The sequence below is a fragment of the Rattus norvegicus genome, chromosome 2 (assembly GCF_021556685.1).
Source record: "Rattus norvegicus strain SHRSP/BbbUtx chromosome 2, alternate assembly SHRSP_T2T, whole genome shotgun sequence".
In the NCBI taxonomy this organism is placed as follows: domain Eukaryota; kingdom Metazoa; phylum Chordata; class Mammalia; order Rodentia; family Muridae; genus Rattus; species Rattus norvegicus.
In genome coordinates, this window is record NC_141535.1 from 9,544,222 (window position 1) to 9,567,718 (window position 23,497).

Genomic DNA, 23,497 nt, shown 5'->3' on the forward strand with positions numbered 1-23,497 from the left:
GTAGACTTTTTTCTTTGATGAGTGTGGTCTTTTGGTTAATTTTTGTTTGAAGTCTATTAGTTGTACATTAAAATGTCCACACTAGCTTGCTTCTCAGGTCCTTTGTTTGGAAAATCTTTTTTCAACTCTGCGCTGAGGTAATGTCTACCTTTGATGTTGATGTGGGTTTCTTGAATGCAACAGAAAGATGAATCCTGCTTTCACATTCATTATGTTAGTCTGGTTTTTATTGTGGAATTGATATTGAGAAATATCAATGAGCATTGATTGTCAATTCCTGTTATTTTGTTGTTATTGTTGGTGTGCCCAAGTGTGCACACATACAGACACGCATGTGTGCAGACACACACACACACACGCACACGCACACGCACACACACACACATACACTTTTCTTCTTTTGGTTTTGCTGATGTAAGATCATTTATTCCATTTATTTTCATTGGTGTAGTTAATCTTCGTTTGGAGTTTCCTTTCTAGTATCTTATATAGTTCTCAATTTCTAGATAGATATTGTTCTATTTGATTTTATCGTGAAATGTCTTGTTTTCTCTGACTGCTATCTGTGTTCTCCTAGACACAGGACATCTATCTAGTCTCTTCTAGCTTTTATAGTCTCTACTGAGATCTCAGGTGTTGTTCTAATAGGTCTACTTTTTCTGTATTACTTTCTCTTTTTCCCTTTCTGCTCGCTTCTAATGTTCTTTCTTTGCTCTGTAGGTTTAATGGTTTGAATATTATATGGTAATGGAATTTTCTTTTTTGGTCCAGTCTATCTGGTGCTTTGTATACTTCTTATAGGTTTATGGGCATTTTCATTTTTATGTTATGAACATTTTCTTCTATCATTTTTTTTAATTTTTTTCTGGGACATTCCTCTCCTTCTTCTGTTTTTCTATTCTTAGATTTGATCTTACTATCCAATATTTCCCAGATGTTTCTGATGAGAATTTCATTTTTTGTTTAACATTTTATTTGACCATGTATCTCTTTCTTATAATGTATCTTCAGGGCCTGAGATTCTTTCTTGCATCACTTGTATTCTGTCGGTAATATTTTTCTCTGTAGTTCCTTTTTGCTTACTACATTTTCCAATTCAAAATTCTCTTAATTCTGTTTTCTTTAATGCTTTTATTTTCATTTAAAGGGCTTGAGCATTTATTTTTTGAAAAGTAACTCTTTTATTTCATTTTGTTTGTTGACAAGGTCTCGTTATGCAGCCCATGATGACTTTGAACTCAAAACTCTTCTGTCTTGGCCTCTTTTTTTTTTTTTCTATCTTGAACACTTCTACTTATTTAATTCAACTGTTTGATTTTTCTTTACTTTCTTTGTTTTTGTCAAGGGATTCCTTCATTTCCTCTAATTTCTTGTCCTTTCCTCGGTTTTCTTAAGGGATTTGCTCATTCCTTAAGATCTTAAGGACCTCTATCCACTTCATAAAGTTGATTTTAAGGTCTTTGTATGATTCATTTGTGTTGAAATATTCAGGGGTTGCTATATATGATATCATGTGTCTGGTTGTGACATAGTTTCATGAATATTGTTGATTGTGTTCTTACACTTGTGTCTAGGCATCAGTGTTTGGTATGGTTATAGGTGTCGGTGCCAAATTCTGGGATAATCTTTGTTGAATGTGTGTTTTGTTTCTTGGTTTCTGTTTCTTCTCCTTTAGCTTGTGTGGTCTGTGGTTGAGCAGGGGGTCTTCATCTGGATTCAGAATTGTCATTCTGGTGCCTGGAGTGGTCTCTTGTTGAACAGGGTTCTACACCCATATTGGAGGCTGGAGTTCTGATGGCCTCTAGTACAGTAGGGAGTCCCTGCCTGAATCTGGGGCTGGGATATCACAAGAAGGGAAGGGGATTAGAAATATAATCTGAAGGGGCAGCATCTAGAAAGTGGAGGGAGTCTAGGGGTGGGAAGCCTACTAAGTTTTCTAATAAGGCAGGGCCTATATTTGGGCAGGGGTTATCTGCTAGAGTTGGGTGCTGCAGTGCTGTGATTAAGGGGATGGAGACAGCTGAGGATTTGGTCTGTTGAAAACTAGAGACTGAGGTAGGTGTAGGGGAATATTTAATGAAGGGGTTGTAGAACGTAGTAATGTACGGGGGTGGGCACCATACCTGGACTTCTCATATACCTGGCTTATGGCTGGGCAGGGAGTGTCTGCTACAGGGAACCAAGAGAATGGGGGGAGGGGATGAGGACAGTTCACGGATGGATGGCATACCTGATCTTCTCCTATCATCAAATTCTTAATTTCTCCTATTTTGCTTTTGTTTCAGGAATGTTTTGTATTCTTTAGTTGCTCATTTTAAAAGTATTTTCTGCATTTTTATGTATGTACCTCCAAGATAATTATGATTTGTTTTAAAAATTGTATTCTTCAATGTGTGGTTCTTTTAAGTATTGTTTATCTTTGGTCTAGTCTTTATATTTTGTATTTACATTCTTTCCTCTTTTGTCTATGCTTATGGTCTATCTATTGAGAACTTTCCTCCCATGATCACTCCATCTACCCATATCTTTCAACCTTTAATTTAGTCTTGTTTCACAAAGACCTCTTCAAACCTTCTGAGTGATGACTGCCTAGTATCTGGGAGTTTAGAGGGATAAAGTCAAGGGGAATTTGCTGAAGTCCCCCCCCCATTTCATATTAAGTGTGCATATTATGGACCCGGTGGTGTATCTTAGTGAATTCTTTTCTTTTTTCTGAAATTGATGTGAGGTGTTTCTAATATCCTCATTTCAAAGTGTTTTCTGCAGAATATGCAGAGCCATCAGTCAGACTACAGTGAATGGAAGGGGGAAACAGTTGCTTCTTAAGTGAACTGAATGTTCTTCCTGTTTCTCCAATAGACTGAATGTGTTTCCCTCCTTCTGTCTCAGTCATCTGGAGTATTCTCCCACTGTTTCTGAGGATTTTTTCTTTAAATATTTTTTCTTTTATTGGATACTTTTTATTTACATTTTAAATGTTATCCCTTTTCCCGGTTTCCCCTCCAGAGACCCACTATCTCCCCCTGCTTCTATGAGAGTGCTTCCCCACCCACCCACTACTCCCTCCCACCTCCCTGCCCTGACATCCCCCAACACTGGGGCATTGAGCTTTGACAGGACCAAGGGCCTCTCCTCCCATTGATGCCTGACAAGGCCATCCCCTGCTACATATGTGGCTGGAGCCATAGGTCTATCCCTGTGTACTCTTGAGATGGCGATTTAGTTCCTGGGAGCTCTGGGAGCTCTGGTTGGTTGATATTATTGTTCTAACTATGGGGTTGCAAACCCCTTCTTCTCCTTCAGTCCTCTCCCTAACTCCCCTACTGGGGATCCCATTCTCAGTTCAATGGTTGGCTGTGAGCATTCACCTGTGTATTTGTTGTTTTGTGGCAGAGCCTCTCAGGAGACAGCTATATCAGTCTCCTCTACTTTTCTTTTATTGAAAATAGATTTCTTTTCATTAATATTTTTCTGAATTTTGGTTTCTCCTCCTCCAGCTTCTCCAAGTCTCTACTTACCTCCTTTCTCTGAATTATCACCATCTTGCTTTGGTCTCTTCTAAGAAAACAGACATCTCAACAACAATAATAAAATAAGGATAAAACAAAAATTAGAAAAGGATAAAACAAACAAAAGGAAAAATGGAACCAGCGGTATTTTATTTCACCCTAGGTCCTTGTCATTTCTTGTCCACCCAAGCAGGTTCAAGGATGGGTTCCATCTCATGGAGGGGGCCTTAATCCAGTATTGTTGGTTCCTCCCACAAGCTTTGTGCTCGTCCTGCATTAGCTTAGCTTGCAGATAAGTCGGGCCATCATTACAATTGGAAGGTTTTGTAGCTGCCTTGGAGTTTCTCAGTCTCCTTTGTGAGCATTCCGAATAACTTCCCGTATGATGAACACTGGTCTGTAGGGTGAAGATACCAGCTTGATTTCTCCATGTTCAATGGTATATGCAGATGTTGTCTTCAACAATAGGACCTTGCTGTCATTTGGGGGAGAACAACAATAGGGTTAACATTGAATCACCTGGGTTATTTGGGGAATTTACTGACAGTCCTTCGGCCAACAGCTAGATTACAATGTAATCCTTGTAGGCAGTAGAAGCTCCGTTTGGTAATGAGCAATGTTCAGTTGTGCTTTCATCTTCCATAGGATTTAATGAACTCCTCTATACTTCCTGCATTATGTATATATTTTAGGAAACTTTACTGTATTTGGTTCACATGACCCCTTACAGGGCCATTAGTTTTAGCTGTCCTCTCCGTGCTGCTTCCCTTGCCTCCTCCCTCTTTCCTGTTTGACCTTCCATTCTTGCCCCGCACATATTCATCCTTAGCTATTTACTTTATTTCTCCTTCCTAGGAAGGTCGATCCATGCTTCCCCTAGTCCTTTACTCTGTACTTAACCTCTCTGGTTATATAGATTGTAACTTGCTTTACAAAGACTTAACAGCTAACATCCACATATAAATCAATACATATTCATATTATATTTATCTTTAGGTCTAGGCTGCCTCCTTTAAGATGATTTTTTTTTAAGATCTGTCCATTTACCTGCAAATTTCATGGTTTCTTTCTTTCTTTCATTTCCTTCCTTCCTTCCTTCCCTTCCTATTTCCCTCCCTTCTTCCTTCCTGTCTGTGTATCTATCTGTATTTTTAGTGTAAATGGTACCACATTTTCTTTATTCATTCATCCATTGACAGACATCTGGAATGTTTTCAGGTCTGGCTATTAATAAAGCAGTAAAGGAATGGCTGAGGAAGTGTCTCTGTAGTAGATGGAGTGTCCTTTGGGTATATGTCCAAGAGTGCTTAGTTGGATCTGTGACAGATCTATTTCCTGCTTCCTGAAGGACCACTACACTGGTTTTATAGTGACTGTGCTCGTTTGCACTCCCACCACTCATGTATGCGTGCTTCCCTTTCTCCACATTCCCTTCAGCATGTGCTGGCATTTGTTCAGTTCTGTTACAATTCTGGCTATGGTAAGTTAAATAGTAAAGCAATTTTGATTTGAAGAAAGATATACACATTTTCTATAAGTGCTTCATAGCCATTTGATTTCCTTTATTGAGAATTCTCAGGTTAGATCTGTACACCATTTTTAGTTGGGTCAATTGTTTTCTAGATGTCCAGTTTTTTATTATATTTTGAATATTAACCCTCTATCCAACAGGTAGTTGGTAAACTTTTTCCATTCTGTAATGTGCTGTTTTGATGGGTTGATGGGGTCATATGCCATAGAGAAGCTTTTCAGTTTCATGAGATCTTGTTTATTAATTGGTATCTGTGCACAAAGTCTTTTCCTTTCCAGTGAGTTCAAGGATATTCCCTACTTTCTTTTCTATTAGATTTGGTGTATCTGTCTTATGTTGAGGTGTTTGATCCATTTAAAGTTGAGTTGCGTGCAGAGTACAGAGTGTTGATACATTTGTGTCCTTCTATACTTTTGAGAATTCTTTTTGTTTGTTTTTGTTTGTTGTTTTGTTTTGTTTTCCTTATTTTTTCCTGAATATTTTTATTTACGTTTCGCCTTTTTTCCATAGAAGAGACTGTAATTGATCCCTACAAAAGGAGTCTATACATTTGAATTACTACAGTAAATCTCATTAAGGACATCACATGCATTTTGGGGGAAAGGAAAAAGAATTGCCAGGCAGGTGACCTTTTTCTGGATTGAGCACATTCCCAGCAAGCCTCTGTCCTCATCTTTACAAAACTGAAAGACCTTGGTCTTCACCATAAATCTTTTTTTTTCTTTTATTGGATAATTTTTTGAGTATTTTAATTGGATATTTTCTTTTATGTGAATATTTTTTATTTACATTTCAAATGTTATTCTCTTTCCTGGTTTCCTGGACATAAGCCACCTATCCCATCCCCATCCCCTTTTTCTGTGAAGTTGTTCCCCTCCCCATCCACCTTCTTTCCTCCCTTCCCCCAACATTCCCTTACACTGGGGGTCCAACATTGGCAGGACCAAGGGCTTCTCCTCCCATTGGTGCCCAACAAGGCTGGAACCATGGGTCAGTCCATGTATAGTCTTTGGTTAGTGGTTTAGTCCCTGGAACCTCTGGTTGGTTGGCATTGTTGTTCATATGGGGTAGCAAGCCCCTTTAGCTCTTTCTATCTTTTCCCTAATTCCTCCAATGTGGATCACATTCTCAGTTCAAGTGTTTGCTGCTAGCATTCCCCTCTGTATTTGACATGCTCTGGTTGGGTCTCTCAGGAGACATCTATATCTGGTTCCTGTCAGCATACACTTTCTTAGCTTCATCAATCTTATCTAGTTTAGTGGCTGTATATATATATGGACCACATATGGGGCAGGCTCTGAATGGCCATTCCTTTAGGCTCTGTTCCAAACTTTGCCTCCATATCCCCTTCTATGAATATTTTTGTTCCACCTTTTAAGAAGGAGTGAAGCTTTCACACTTTAGTCATCCTTCTTCTTGAGCATCATGTGGTCTGTGGATTGTATTTTTGGGTAATTCGAGCTTTTTGGCTAATATCCACATATTAGTGAGTACATACCATTTGTGTTTTTCTGTGATTGGGTTACCTCACTCAGGATGATATTTTGTAGTTCAATCCATTTGCCTATGAATTTCATGAAGTCATTGTTTTTGATAGCTGAGTAGTATTCCATTGTGTAGATGTACGTTTTCTGTATCCATTCCTCTGTTGAAGGGCATCGGGGTTCTTTCCAGCTTCTGGCTATTATAAATAAGGCTGCTATGAACACAGTGGAACATGTGTCTTTGTTGTATGTTGGAACATCTTTTGGGTATATGTCCAAGAGAGATATACCTGGGTCCTAAGGTAGTGCAATGTCCAATTTTCTGAGGAACTTCCAGACTGACTTCCAGAGTGGTTGTACCAGTTTGCCATCCCACCAACAATGGAGGAGTGTTCCTATTTCTTCACATCCTCACCAGTATCTGTTGTCATCTTAGTTTTTGGATCTTAGTCATTCTGACTGGTGTGAGGTAGAATCTCAGGGTTGTTTTGATTTGTATTTCCCTGATGACTAAGGATGTTGAGCATTTCTTTAGGTACTTTCTCAGACATTCGATATTCCTCAGCTGAGAATTCTTTGTTTAGCTTTGTACCCCATTTTTAATAGGGTTATTTGTCTCTCTAGAGTCTTACTTCCTGAGTTCTTTGTATATTTTTGATATTAGCCCTTGTCTTAGTCAGAGTTTCTATTCCTGCACAAACATGACCAAGAAGCAGGTTGAGGAGGAAAGGGTTTTTCAGCTTATATTTCTACATTGCTATTCATCACCAAAGAAAGTCATGACTGGAACTCAAGCAGGTCAGGAAGCAGGAGCTGATGCATAGGCCATGGAAGGAAGTTTCTTAATAGCTTGCTTCCCCAGCCTTCCTCAGCTTGCTTCCTTATACAATCCAAGATCTTGTCATACAAATATTTGACTTGCTTGGTTAGAGTCATACCAAGGTATTTTGTATCATTTATGACTATTGTGAAGGATGTTGTTTCCCTAATTTCTTCTTCAGCTTGTTTATCCTTTGAGTAGAGGAAGACTACTGATTTGTTTGAGTTAATTTTATACCCAGCCACATTGCTGATGTTGTTTATCAGGCTTAGTAGTTCTCTGGTGGAACTTTTGGGGTTGCTTAAGTATACTGTCTTATCATCTGCAAATAGTGATATTTTGACTTCTTCCTTTCCAATTTGTATCCCTTTGACCTACTTTCGTTGTCTTATTGCTCTGGCTAGGACTTTGAGTACTATATTGAATAAGTAGAGAGAGAGAGTGGGTAGCCTTGTCTAGTTCCTTACTTTAGTGGGATTGCTTCAAGTTTCTCTCCATTTAGTTGAATGTTAGCTACTGGTTTGCTGTATATGGCTTTTACCATGTTTAGGTTGGGCCTTGAATTCCAGATGGTTCTAGTATTTTTATCATGAAGGGGTGTTGAATTTTGTCAAATGCTTTCTCAGCATCTACTGAAATAATCATGTGTGTTTTTTGTTTGAGTTTGTTTATATAGTGGATTACGATGATGGATTTCCTTATATTGAACCATCCCTGCATCCCTAGGGTGAAGCCTAATTGATTGTGATGGCTGATAGTTTTGATATGTTCTTGGACTCAGTTTTCAAGATTTTTTTTAGTTTTTTTTTTTTGAGTCAATATTCATAAGAGAAATTTGAAGTTCTCTTTCTTTGTTATGTCTTTGTGTAGTTTAGGTATAATTGTAATTTTGGTTTCATAGAAGGAATTTGATAGTGCTCCTTGTGTGTCTATATGGGGGAATAGTTTGTTCAGTATTGTTATGAGGTCTTCTATGACGGTCTGATAGAATTGTTCACTAAATCTATCTGATGCTGGACTCTTTTTGATAGGGAGACTTTTAATAACTACTTCTATTTCTTAAGGAGCTCTGGAATTGTTTAGAATGTTTATCGCATTGTAATTTAACATTGGTACATAGTTTCTGTTTAGAAAATTGTTCATTACGCTTCTGGTTTTTAGCGGGATTCCCAAACCCGCGAATCCCTGCCCGCAGCAGCTCACTGCTCCCGAACCCCGTGGGAGAGAGAGCTCACCGCCCGGAGAGGTGGGAACTCCTGGGACTGCAGAGCGGAAGAGACCACCAACACGGCCCACCCCTGCCCACATCCCTGGTCTCAGAGGAAACTGTATACAGCCTCTGAGTTCCTGGAGATAAGGGCACAGGAGCAACAGGTCCCCTGCGTCTGGGACACCACCGGAACCTGAAGGGACAGATCAGATGAACAGTTCTCTGCACCCAAATCCTGTGGGAGGGAGAGCTAAACCTTCAGAGAGGCAGACACACCTGGGAAACCAGAAGAAACTACACTCTTCCAACATTACTGATTCCAGAGGAAAACACCAAACGCCATCTGGAACCCTGGTACACTGAAGCTCACGGAAAGGGCGGAACAGATCTTCCTGGTTGCTGCCCCCGCGGAGAGCTCATAAGCAACACCCCACGAGCAAACTTGAGCCTCAGAACCACAGGTAAGACAAACCTTCCTGCTCCAAGCGACCTGCCTGGTGAACTCAAGACACAGGCCCACAGGAACAGCTGAAGACCTGTAGATAGGAAAAACTACACGCCCGAAAGCAGAACACTCTGTTCCCATAACTGGCTGAAAGAAAACAGGAAAACAGGTGTACAGCACTCCTGACACACAGGCTTATAGGACAGTCTAGCCACTGTCAGAAATAGCAGAACAAAGTAACACTAGTGATAATCTGATGGCAGGAGGCAAGCGCAGGAACCCAAGCAACAGAAACCAAGACTACATGGCATCATCGGAGCCCAATTCTCCCACCAAAGCAAACACTGAATATCCAAACACACGAGAAAAGCAAGATCTAGATTTAAAATCATATTTGATCATAATGCTGGAGGACTTCAAGAAAGACATGAAGCACTCCCTTAGAGAAACACAGGAAAACATAAACAAGTAGAAGCCTACAGAGAGGAATCACAAAAATCCCTGAAAGAATTCCAGGAAAACACAATCAAACAGTTGAAGGAATTAAAAATGGAAATAGAAGCAATCAAGAAAGAACACATGGAAACAACCCTGGATATAGAGAAACAAAAGAAGAGACAAGGAGGCGTAGATACAAGCTTCACCAACAGAATACAAGAGATAGAAGAATCTCAGAAACAGAAGATTCCATAGAAATCATCGACTCAACTGTCAAAGATAATGTAAAGCGGAAAAAGCTACTGGTCCAAAACATACCGGAAATCCAGGACTCAATGAGAGGATCAAACCTAAGGATAATAGGTATAGAAGAGAGTGAAGACTCCCAGCTCAAAGGACCAGTAAATATCTTCAACAAAATCAGAGAAGAAAACTTCCCTAACCTAAAGAAAGAGATACCCATAAGCATACAAGAAGCCTACAGAACTCCAAATAGATTGGACCAGAAAAGAAACCCCTCCCGTCACATAATAGTCAAAACACCAAATGCACAAAATAAAGAAAGAATATCAAAAGCAGTAAGGGAAAAAGGTCAAGTAACATATAAAGGCAGACCTATCAGAATTACACCAGACTTTTTGCCAGAGACTATGAAGGCCAGAAGATCCTGGACAGATGTCATACAGGCCCTAAGAGAACACAAATGCCAGCCCAGGTACTGTATCCTGCAAAACTCTCAATTAACATAGATGGAGAAACCAAGATATTCCATGACAAAACCAAATTTAGACAATATCTTTCTAGAAATCCAGTGCTACAAAGGATAATAAATGGTAAAGCCCAACAAAAGGAGGCAAGCTACACCCTAGAAGAAGCAAGAAACTAATCGTCTTGGCAACAAAACAAAGAGAAGAAAAGCACAAAAACATAACCTCATATCCAAATATGAATATAACAGGAAGCAATAATCACTATTCCTTAATATCTCTCAACATGAATGGCCTCAACTCCCCAATAAAAAGACATAGATTAACAAACTGGATATGCAACGAGGACCCTGCATTCTGCTGCCTACAGGAAACACACCTCAGAGACAAAGACAGACACTACCTCAGAGTGAAAGGCTAGAAAACAACTTTCCAAGCAAATGGTCAGAAGAAGCAAGCTGGAGTAGCCATTCTAATATCAAATGAAATCAATTTTCAACTAAAAGTCATCAAAAAAGATAAGGAAGGACACTTCATATTCAACAAAGGAAAAATCCACCAAGATGAATTCTCAATACTAAATATCTATGCCCCAAATACAAGGGCACCTACATACGTAAAAGAAACCTTACTAAAGCTCAAAACACACATTGCCCCTCACACAATAATAGTGGGAGATTTCAACACCCCACTCTCATCAATGGACGGATCATGGAAACAGAAATTAAACAGAGATATAGACAGACTAAGAGAAGTCATGAGCCAAATGGACTTAACGGATATTTATAGAACATTCTATCCTAAAGCAAAAGGTTATACATTCTTCTCAGCTCCTCGTGGTACTTTCTCCAAAATTGACCATATAATTGGTCAAAAAACGGGCCTCAACAGGTACAGAAAGATAGAAATAATCCCATGCGTGCTATCGGACCACCACGACCTAAAACTGGTCTTCAATAACAATAAGGGAAGAATGCCCACATATACGTGGAAGTTGAACAATGCTTTACTCAATGATAACCTGGTCAAGGAAGAAATAAAGAAAGAAATGAAAGACTTCTTAGAATTTAATGAAAATGAAGGTACAACATACCCAAACTTACGGGACACAATGAAAGCTGTGCTAAGAGGAAAACTCATAGCTCTGAGTGCCTGCAGAAAGAAACAGGAGAGAGCATATATCAGCAGCTTGACAGCACACCTAAAAGCTCTAGAACAAAAAGAAGCAAATACACCCAGGAGGAGTAGAAGGCAGGAAATAATCAAACTCAGAGCTGAAATCAACCAAGTAGAAACAAAAAGGACCATAGAAAGAATCAACAGAACCAAAAGTTGGTTCTTTGAGAAAATGAACAAGATAGAGAAACCCTTATCCAGACTAACGAGAGGACCCAGAGAGTGTGTACGAATTAACAAAATCAGAAATGAAAAGGAAACATAACTACAGAATCAGAGGAAATTTAAAAATCATCAGATCTTACTACAAAAGCCTATATTCAACGAAACATGAAAATCTGCAGGAAATGGACAATTTCCTAGACAGATACCAGGGACCAAAATTAAATCAGGAACAGATAAACCATTTAAACAACCCCATAACTCCTAACGAAATAGAAGCAGTCATTAAAGGTCTCCCAACCAAAAAGAGCCCAGATCCAGACGGGTTTAGTGCAGAATTCTATCAGACCTTCATAGAAGACCTCATTCCAATACTATCCAAAATATTCCACAAAATTGAAACAGATGGAGCACTACTGAATTCCTTCTATGAAGCTACAATTACTCTTATACCTAAACCACACAAAGACCCAACAAAGAAAGAGAACTTGAGACCAATTTCCCTTATGAATATCGACGCAAAAATACTCAATAAAATTTTGGCAAACCGAATCCAAGAGCACATCAAAACAATCATCCATTATGATCAAGTAGGCTTATCCCAGGCATGCAGGGATGGTTTAATATACGGAAAACCATCAACGTGATCCATTATATAAACAAACTGAAAGAACAAAACCACATGATCATTTCATTAGATGCTGAGAAAGCATTTGACAAAATTCAACACCCCTTCATGATAAAAGTCCTTTAAAGAATAGGAATTCAAGGCCCTTACCCAAACATAGTAAAAGCCATATACAGCAAACCAGTTGCTAACATTAAACTAAATGGAGAGAAACTTGAAGCAATCCCGCTAAAATCAAGGACTAGACAAGGCTGTCCACTCTCTCTGTACTTATTCAATATAGTTCTTGAAGTTCTAGCCAGAGCAATCAGACAACAAAAGGAAATCAAGGGGATACAGATTGGAATAGAAGAAGTCAAAATATCACTATTTGCAGATGATGTGATAGTATATTTAAGTGATCCCAAAAGTTCCACCAGAGAACTACTAAAGCTGATAAACAACTTCAGCAAAGTGGCTGGGTATAAAATTAACTCAAATAAATCAGTAGCCTTCCTCTACACAAAAGAGAAACAAGCCTAGAAAGAAATTAGAGAAATGACTCCCATCATAATAGACCCAAATAATATAAAGAACCTCGGTGTGACTTTAACCAAGCAAGTAAAAGATCTGTCCAATAAGACCTTCTAGACTCTGAGGAAAGAAATTGAAGAAGACCTCAGAAGATGGAAAGATATCCCATGCTCATGGATTGGCAGGATTAACATAGTAAAAATGGCCATTTTTCCAAAAGTGATCTACAGATTCAATGCAATCCCCATGAAAATACCAATCCAATTCTTCAAAGAGTTAGACAGAACAATTTGCAAATTCATTTGGCATACCAAAAAAACCCAGGATAGCTAAAACCATCTTCAACAATAAAAGGACTTCAGGGCGAATCACTATCCCTGAACTCAAGCAGTATTACAGAGCAATAGTGATAAAAACTGCATGGTATTGGTACAGAGACAGATAGATAGACCAATGGAATAGAATTGAAGACCCAGAAATGAACCCACACACCTATGGTCACTTGATTTTTGACAAAGGAGCCAAAACCATCAAATGGAATAAAGATAGCATTTTCAGCAAATGGTGCTGGTTCAACCGGAGGTCAACATGTAGAAGAATGCAGATCGATCCATGCTTATCACCCTGTACAAAGCTAAGTCCAAGTGGACAAGGACCTCCACATCAAACCAGATACACTCAAACTAATAGAAGAAAAACTAGGGCAGCATCTCGAACACATGGACACTGGAAAAATTTCCTGAACAAAACATCAATGGCTTATGGTCTAAGATCAAGAATCGACAAATGGGATCTCATAAAACTGCAAAGCTTCTGTAAGGCAAAGGACACTGTGGTTACGACAAAACGGCAACCAACAGATTGGGAAAAGATCTTTACCAATCCTACAACAAATAGAGGCCTTATATCCAAAATATACAAAGAACTCACGAAGTTAGACCGCAGGGAGACAAATAACTCTATTAAAAAATGGGGTTCAGAGCTAAACAAAGAATTCACAGCTGAGGAATGTTGAATGGCTGAGAAACACCTAAAGAAATGTTCAACATCTTTAGTCATAAGGGAAATGCAAATCAAAACAACCCTGAGATTTCACCTCACACCAGTGAGAATGGCTAAGATCAAAAATTCAGGTGACAGCGAATGCTGGCTAGGATGTGGAGAAAGAGGAACACTCCTCCAATGTTGGTGGGATTGCAGACTGATACAACCATTCTTTAAATCAGTCTGGAGGTTCCTCAGAAAATTGGACATTGAACTACCTGAGGATCCAGCTATACCTCTCTTTGGCATATACCCAAAAGATGCCCCGACATATAAAAAAGACACGTGCTCCACTATGTTCATAGCAGCCTGATTTATAATAGCCAGAAGCTGGATAGAACCCAGATGCCCTTCAACAGAAGAATGGATACAGAAAATGTGGTACATCTACACAATGGAATATTACTCAGCTATCAAAAATAATCCCTTTATGAAATTCATAGGCAAATGGTTGTAACTGGAAAATATCATCCTGAGTGAGCTAATCCAATCACAGAAAAACACACATGGTATGCACTCATTGATAAGTGGCTATTAGCCCAAATGCTTGAATTACCCTAGATGCCTAGACCACATGAAACTCAAGAAGGATGATCAAAATGTGAATGCTTCACTCCTTCTTTAAAAGGGGAATAAGAACACCCTTGGGAGGGAATGGAGAGGCAAAGATTAAAACAGACACAGAAGGAACACCCATTCAGAGCCTGCCCCACATGTGGCCCATACATATACAGCCACCCAATTAGACAAGATGGATGAAGCAAAGAAGTGCAGGCCTACAGGAGCCGGATGTAGATCTCTCCTGAGAGACACAGCCAGAATACAGCAAATACAGAGGCGAATGCCAGCAGCAAACCAATGAACTGAGAACAGGACCTCCGTTTAACGAATCAGAGAAAGGACTGGAAGAGCTTGAAGGGGCCCGAGACCCCATATGTACAACAATGCCAAGCAACCAGAGCTTCCAGGGACTAAGCCACTACCTAAAGACTATACATGGACTGACCCTGGACTCTGACCTCATATGTAGCATTGAATATCCTAGCAAGATCACCAGTGTAAGGGGAAGCCCTGGGTCCTGCTAAGACTGAACCCCCAGTGAACGTGATTATTGGGGGGAGAGCGGCAATGGGGGTATGATGGGGAGGGGAACACCCAGAAAGAAGGGGAGGGGGAGGGGTTAGGGGGATGTTGGCCTGGAAACCGGGAAAGGGAATAACACTCGAAATGTAAATAAGAAATACTCAAGTTAATTAAAAAAGAAAACTGAAAGAAAATTGTTCATTTCCTCCAGAGTTTCCAGTTTTGTTGAATATACTCTTTTGTAGTAGGATCTGATGATTTTTTGAATTTCCTCAGATTCTGTGGTTATGTTACCCTTTTCATTTCTGATTTTGTTAATTTCAATATACTCTCGTGTCCTCTTATTAGTCTAAGGGATTATCTATCTTGTTGATTGTCTCACAGTACCAGCTCCTGGTTTTGTTGATTCTTTGTATAATTCTTTTTGTTTGGTTGGTTTTAGCCCTGAGTTTGATTTTTTTCCTGCCTTCTTCTCCTCTTGGGTATATTTGCTTCTTTTTGTTCTAGAGCTTTCAGGAGTGCTGTCAAGCAGATAATGTATGGTGTCTCCAATTTCTTTTTGGAAGCACTCAGAGCTATGAGATTTCCTCTTATCACTTCTTTCATTGTGTCCCATAAGTTTGGAAATGTTGTGCCTTCATCTTCATTAAATTCTAAACAGTCTTTAATTTCTTACTTTATTTCTTCCTTGACCAAGTTGTAGAGCCTTTTTCAACTTCCATGTATATGTGGGCTTTCTGTTATTTTTGTTGTTAATGAAGATCACCTTAGTCTATGGTGATCTTATAGGATGCATGGGATTATTTCAGTCTCCTTGTACCTGTTAAGGCCTGTTTTGCGGGTGATTATATGGTCAGTTTTAGGGAAGATACCATAAGGTGCTGAGATGGTATATTGTTTTGTTTTAAGATGAAATGTTCTTTAAATATCTCTTAAATCCATTTGGTTCATAACTTCTGTAAGTTTCTGGTTGTCTCTGTTTAGTTTCTGTTTCCATGTTCTATCCATTGATGAGAGTGGGATGTTGAAATCTCCTACTATCATTGTGTGAGGTGCAATGTGTAATTTGAGGTTTAGTAAGGTTTCTTTTATGAATGTAGGTGCCCTTGCATTTGGAGCATAGGTATTTAGGACTGAGAGTTCATCTTGGTGGATTTTCCTTTGATGAATGTGAGGTGTCCTTCCTCATCTTTTTTGATGACTTTTGGTTGAATATTAGAATGGCTACTCCAGCTTATTTCTTTGGTACATTTACTTGGAAAGTTGTTTTCCAGTCTTTTAATCTCAGGTAGTGTCTGTCTTTGTTTCTGAGGTTTGCTTTCTGTGTGCAGCACAATGCTGGATCTTCTTTAACTATCCAGTCTGTTAGTCTATGTCTTTTTATTTGGAATTGAGTCCATTGATGTTAAGCCATATTAATGAATAATGATTGTCGCTTCCTGTTATTTTTGTTGTTAGAGGTGGCATTATGTTTGTGTGTCTCTCTTCTTTTGGTTTCGTTTCAAGGAAATTACTTTCTTGCTTTTTCTAGGGTGTAGTTTCCCTCCTTTTGTTGGAGTTTTCCATCTATTATCCTTTGAATGGCTCTATTTGAAGAAAAATATTGTGTAAATTTGGTTTTGTCATGGAATATCTTGATCTTCCATCTATGGTAATTAAGAGTTTTGCCAGGTATAGTAGAAGGGCTGGCATTTGTGTTCTCTTGTTGTTTGTATGACAGCTGCCCAGGATCTTCTGGTTTTCATATTCTTTGGTGAGAATTCTTGTTTAATTCTGTTAGGTCTGCCTTTATATGTTACTTTACCTTTTCCCCTTACTGCTTTTAATATCTTTCTTTGTTTTGTGCATTTGGTGTTTTGACTATTATGTGATGGCAGGCTTAACCCTCCTGTAGGCCTATGTTTCAGCACTCCTGTAAATCTGTTTTCCATTAGCTGGATCTGGGAAAAGAGAGCTGCTCCTGGGTTTGTTTGATCTGAAGCCTTCAGGCAGGTCACTTGGAGCAGAAGAGTGGGATTACCTCTGCTCTCAAGTGCGTATCCTCTCCTAGCTACTGACTTCCGGCTCTCAGTGCTGGCAGAAACTGCAAGGGTACCTGCCCCCTACTCCTCTTAGTTCCCTGTGTCCAGAGGTCACAGAGAACACTTGGGTTCTTCTTGGGACAGTAGTTTTCTCCTCTGTGCTCTCAAGATTGTCCTCACTTCTTTTTTTTCCCCCCATCTTTATTAACTTGAATATTTCTGATTTACATTTCGATTGTTATTCCCCTTCCTGGTTTCTGGCCCAACATCCCTCTAACACTTCCCCCTCCCCTTCTCGATGGGTGTTCCCCTCCCCATCCTCCCCCCATTACCACCCTCCCCCCAACAATCACGTTCACTGTGGGTTCAGTTTTGGCAGGACTAAGGGCTTCCCCTTCCACTGGTGATCTTACTAGAATATTCATTGCTACCTATGAGGTCAGAGTCCAGGGTCAGTCCATGTATAGTCTTTGGGTAGTGGCTTAGTCCCTGGAAGCTCTGGTTGCTTGCCATTGTTGTTCATATGGAGTCTCAAGCCCCTTCAAGCTCTTCCAGTCCTTTCTCTGATTCCTTCAACGGGGGTCCTGTTCTCAGTTCAGTGGTTTGCTGCTGGCATTCGCCTCTGTATTTGCCGTATTCTGGCTGTGCCTCACTTCTTAGATTCCAGCTCTCCCTTTTGAGGATTTTTAAGCAGAGTTGGTTCCAGTTTTTTTTTTTTTTTGTGACAACTGTAATATTAGAGTTTGTCATATCTAGTAAGATAGTTATCACTTATCTAGCTGAGGTCTCTCTTCTAATTTGATTTTCCAGTCATTGTGAATTTGTGTTCAATAAAATAAATCTTTTGGTTTGGTGGGCAGGCAGAGAGCAGTCAGAATCCCAGCAGTACAGCCTTGCCTGACTACAGCAGGATCGAATAGCCTGAGCACTTTGAGGAGAGGGAGACCTGGAGACAGTAGGGTGGAGGGTGGAGGGCGGAGAGGAGTAACCTGCTGTGATTAGCCTGCTCTGCCACCTTAGGCCATGGTGATATTCCAACTTGTGCTGCCACTGAGGGCCTCATCTGGGTCCATGACCATGTAGCAGCAATGCTATATGTCAAGGTCGATGGACCATATTACAACCGAAAGCTATTTGGGCATCCCTGGCTAGGTTGCTGCCTGTGAGCATGCTGATGTCCAATAGCTGTGCAAAACCTGCCCTACTCACTGACTTCCATAATTGGAATAGCTAACTCCATCACTCACTGGCTGCAGCACTCAGGAGAGTGGGCCCTGCACCATGTTTAGGTAATACAGTAGAGCTGCTCTAGTGGCATGGGTGAGCTAACCCACAGGATGTGGGCACATCTGCCATGCTGTAGCTTTGGAGAGAGATAGATGCCTGCTTCCCACCAGCATCCTTCACCACCTACAGCAGGCAGGAGAGATGGTCCTACAGTTATGAAAACAGGAGAGAATGCCCTCTCCCTCACCTACTGGATATAACACTCAAAGAGTGAGCCCTTCACTTCACCTGAGTAACAAAGTATACCTGATCCCTGATGGCAAAGGTACTGGTGAGCTGGCCCCACCCTTGCTAGCTGACATATTGGGTGAGCTAGCTGGAACTATGCTGGAGAACTCATCCTGGTCGTATGGGTGTGGGAGAGCTTGCATGGTGTCGCTGATCCAGGGCTTTGGGTTAGCCCACGCAAACATCTACCCCATCTATGAACTGCTAAAGTACATGGAGAGGCTGGTCTTATCATTCCAAAGCTGCAGAATTTCCATAGCACAGGGCCAGAACAGATATCTGAGAGAAGTCCTGATGAGGATCTGGTGTTGATGGTGTAGCAGGAGAAAGAGTCCTTGAACCAGACCAGTGACTCATTGCAATGAAAGTTTGCAAGTAGAGATGTATGGACAAAAGGGTACACTGTGGGACACAAGGGGAAGTTTTGGTTTGGTTTTTGTTTTTTGATGTTATTGTTTTGGTTTGTTTCTTTTTTGGGGGGGTGGAGGGGGAGGTTGCAAGGATGGAGAGTGGATTAGAAGGGACAGAATGATGAGTAGGTTTGGAATGCATATAAAACCAAAAATAAAAAGTTAAAAAATCCTTAACCTTTCTGGGACTTAGGGAGATAATACAACCAGACTTGGATGTTTAATATGACACATTATAAAGTAGAACTGAAACCATAAATATTAAAAGCAGGTTTGATAGATGTTTTCTTTCACAAAAAATGCTAATAACTGACTGTTTCAGTGACTCAGCTGCACAGCTGTACAGCAAGAGTGACCATAACTAATACATAAGCAAAAATGTGTGGCTATGTTTTAATAAAATATACAAAAGAATAAGCCAGTTATCAATATCAAACCATGGTTTTCATATTGCTGAGTGTTTGCTAAATTTCTGATTGTTGTAAACATCACTGCAGTCAACAGACAACAAACATTGCTATCACCCAAAATGTTTTCTCTTATGGCTCTGCCACCAGGCCTTTCTACCACGTGCTGCCTCCTTTGGATCCTGGTTTTTATTTTCATGCTACTTTTCTGTCTTACTAGTTTTTATAGTCAGTAAGTGCACACTATGTTGAATCTTTGGTTCCAGTTTCTTTCATTTTGCCTTGTGTTTTACCATAGATGGATACAGGCAGAAAATTAGCAATATGTTTTAAGTTAGCCTCAGTTTCTCTCTAAGATTGCAGTGTTCTATATTAAAAAGTGCAGACATGTTGAATTTTCAGAAAATAAACCTTTTTCCCATTCAAGATGTTTTTTAAGTGAACCCGGCCCATATGATATAGTATTTACATAAAAATGTTACTGTACCTTTGTATTCAAGGCCCTTTGCTCTTTGGGTCATTGTTAATAGATGTTTTTCCAGGGTGTAATGCCTGTATGCTTTGGCTTTTAAAATGGGAATTTCAAATATCTTCATATTTATTGCATTTTATCTTGCTTTTCCTAAATGAATTTTTAACTATAAAGTGTATGTAATAGGATCACTCATTGTATAACTGGTAGCAACAGGTTAGCTAAAAAGAAAAATCTGTCAAATTTGGCAGTGGTTCAGAAAATATGTGAATCTGTCACTATAAGCACTCTCAAAGGGCAAAATGCATTGCAGGAGCTAATTAACCTTAGGAAATAATTACACAAATATGCAAATGTTGTTTTGATAATTCTATGTGTTATCAGCTCAGGTATTTCATCACAAAAGCAGACCTCACAGTGCTCAGGTGGTGTAGAACCTGGCCAGCTTGATAAGACTTGGGTTTCTGAATCACTTCTTTTTGGCATTTAGCAACTGATGATGGCCAGAATATAGCAGGGAAGCCAGCCTGCATTCTCAGGCCTGCTCACTCACCCAGCGTACAGAGTCCCTAGTTTCTGCTTCCTGCAAACTCCACCTGAGGGCCTTAGGGCTTTTCTTGCCTTTATTCTTTACATATTCTGAGGTAACCCCCACCTATATTGTTACTCAGTACTAAATGTAACTTTATAGAGAAACTCATAAAACTTACAGAATAGATTTTGTTTGTTTCTATTTCTGTTTTAGGAAGTCTTTTGCAATCAGTTTAATTTTAAAATGTACTATCAGAAAATTGTTGTCTAAATTATACTTTACTATTAGGATTATTGGCATGATATGGGTTGTAGGTAAAGATAATGCTCTTTTGCCTTGATATAGCATCATCTCATTTATAAAATGTCACTACACAACATTGGTAGAAGCTTACAGTTTTACAGGATTTTGTAAGTTTTTAAATGATGGAGTTTTAAATAAGTAAACAAACAAAAGCCGTGGTTTTGTTTTGTTTTGTTTTGTTTTTTAACCTTCTGAAGTAGTTAAATAGAAAAGTCAAATCTTTTAGGGCAAAGATTTAATCTCCTTTTATGCCATTTAAAAAATAATCACTTGAATATTAAATAAAACATTTTTTCATCTTTATTAACTTGGGTATTTCTTATTTACATTTTGATTTTTATTCCCTTTCCCGGTTTCCAGGCCAACATCACCCTAACCCTCCCCCTCCCCTTCTCTATGGGTTTTCCCCTCTCCATCCTCCCCCCATTACCATCCTCCCCCCAACAATCACGTTCACTGGGGATTCAGTCTTGGCAGGACCCAGGGCTTCCCCTTCCACTGGTGCTCTTACTAGGATATTCATTGCTACCTATGAGGTCAGAGTCCAGGGTCAGTCCATGTATAGTCTTTAGGTAGTGACTTAGTCCCTGGAAGCTCTGGTTGGTTGGCATTGTTGTACATATGGAGCCTCGAGCCCCTTCAAGCTCTTCCAGTCCTTTCTCTGAGTCCTTCAACGGGGGTCCCATTCTCAGTTCGGTGGTTTGCTGCTGGCAGTCGCCTATGTATTTGCTGTATTCTGGCTGTGTCTCTCAGGAGCGATCTACATCCGGCTCCTGTCGGCCTGCACTTCTTTGCTTCATCCATCTTGTCTAATTGGGTGGCTGTATATGTATGGGCCACATGTGGGGCAGGCTCTGAATGGGTGTTCCTTCTGTCTCTGTTTTAATCTTTGCCTCTCTCTTCCCTGCCAAGGGTATTCTTGTTCCCCTTTTAAAGAAGGAGTGAAGCATTCACATTTTGACCATCCGTCTTGAGTTTCATTTGTTCTAGGCATCTAGGGTAATTCAAGCATTTGGGCTAATAGCCACTTATCAATGAGTGCATACCATGTGTGTTTTTCTGTGATTGGGTTACCTCACTCAGGATGATATTTTCCAGTTCCATCCATTTGCCTATGAGTTTCATAATGTCATGGTTTTTGATAACTAAGTAATATTCTCTTTTGTAGATGTACCAGATTTTCTGTATCCATTCCTCTGCTGAAGGCCATCTGGGTTTTTTCCAGCTTCTAGCTTAAATAAAACATTTTAATTGCTCAAGATGCTTAGAATAAATGATGGTTTAGAGTTCTCTAGGGCTCAGGGAACATTGTGGAAAAGGATTCAAAGGAATGTAAGAGAGTAGGGGTGTGACACTGCCATTTCAACTGGATCTCACAGAGCTGCAATTGTGGGCAGTAGACCTACATTTAACTAGACTTGGCAATGGGTAGTAGTGGATTAGAGTGAGGCTCCTGATACCTCATCACCCTCTGCTGGGTTTTTGGCTACTTTGGATACTGGGATATGGGCAATTTTTATGTTCACTTGTGCAGTAAAGGTGAGTTCATCAGGTTCCAGTGGATAGTTCTGCACTCACCACCTTAGGGTGGTCATTGTTAAAATTAATGGATCACAAAATAAAACAAGAAGGCATGAAAGTGGGAAAGAAACTGTAAGAAGTGGAAATTTCCAGAGGTAAGAGGGAAGAAAGAGGCTCTGTGTGTGTGTGTGTGTGTGTGTGTGTGTGTGTGTGTGTGTATGCGTGTGTGTAATACTTTGATTATTAAAACTATTTAATGGTATACTACTAGTAGTTTAAATAGGAAGGCATGTATCACTTTTGTCATTCTTTGCTCTACATGGTCAGATATTTCTGTCAGTCAACCCTGTCTTCGGAACCACTCTTCCCTTGCTCATTGACATAAGTAGTTGTCTTGGATTCCTGTCAGTGATTTTGCCCTCACTCCTTGCTCTTCAACTTGTTTGAATCAGTCCTTCTCAATTGCTCCTCGTAAGTATCTAGTGCTCTCTGCCTAGACTTTGCCAGGAACTTACAATTCCTCAGATTATGACTCCTCTGTTAAAGAACCAGCAGTAATCACTGGATGGGGTCTCCAATTTTGTTGCTTTGTTATCTAGTATTGTTGATATAATTTGAACTAATCCAGAAGAAATGAAACTACAGAGGGGTAGGTAGATTTGACACAGAAGAAGGATTGGCAGGGTTTAAGTAAGTAGTTCTGTAAGAGACTTAAGGGAAAGAGATAATAAAAAATGATGTTTTGGTTTTGGCTGGATGTGGGGAGCACAGCTTTAGCCAGGAAAGTCTGGAAGGTTTGGGGTAATTTAGTTGATGTGTCTGTGGTAGGCAACAGGAAATGGTTAGTGGCCAGCACCTTTGTGAGTGTGGAAAGAAAATTGGAATGGCAATAGACATTAGGGAAGAGCAGCTTAATTATAAATTTCTAAGGTGGAACTAGGCTTGGTAACTCACATCTGGAGTCCCAGCTCTTGGAGAAGAAAGTCATGAGTTTGAAAGTAGTACAGGCTAGCGTGGGTCCCCTGCAGTGCAGTGGAGACTGTTTGACAGGAAGTTTGAAAATTATTCAATTTTTTGCAATTATAGTATAACTATCTTATATCCTCTTCTTTTTCATCCATCCAAACACTTCCATATATGCATTTTTGCTCTTTCAAATTCATTGTCTATTCTTTCAGTAATTATTGTTAGATACATAAATGGTAGTGTATATGTATGTATAATATGTATGTGTAACATATACACACACATACACACACAACCTACTCAGCCTCTATAATGTTATATGCATGTATGTTTTCAAGACTGACATTTCTATTGGATAAGCACTTGGTATGCTCTTCCCCAGGGAAGACTATTTCTCTTCTCTCAGCTCTCCTCCATTGTTGTAGTTTCTTGTGTAGGTTTGAGACTTTGTGTGTTTTCCCCATCTACTTTAGCATCTTTATTGTTGTTGTCGCCTGTGTTCAGCTCTTATTTAGGCAGTCACATTGGTGTGACTTTCATGGAGACCATTGCAGAACACCAAGCCAATCAAATTGCAGAGCTGTGTAGCTAGTTCTAGAG

At 39.8% G+C, this 23,497-nt stretch overlaps 1 protein-coding gene across 35 annotated transcripts in view; it reads left to right on the forward strand.

The window, feature by feature from the left end:
- The window catches only part of Arb2a (ARB2 cotranscriptional regulator A), a 464,299-nt gene that overhangs the window by 227,494 nt on the left and 213,308 nt on the right, over positions 1–23,497 (forward strand).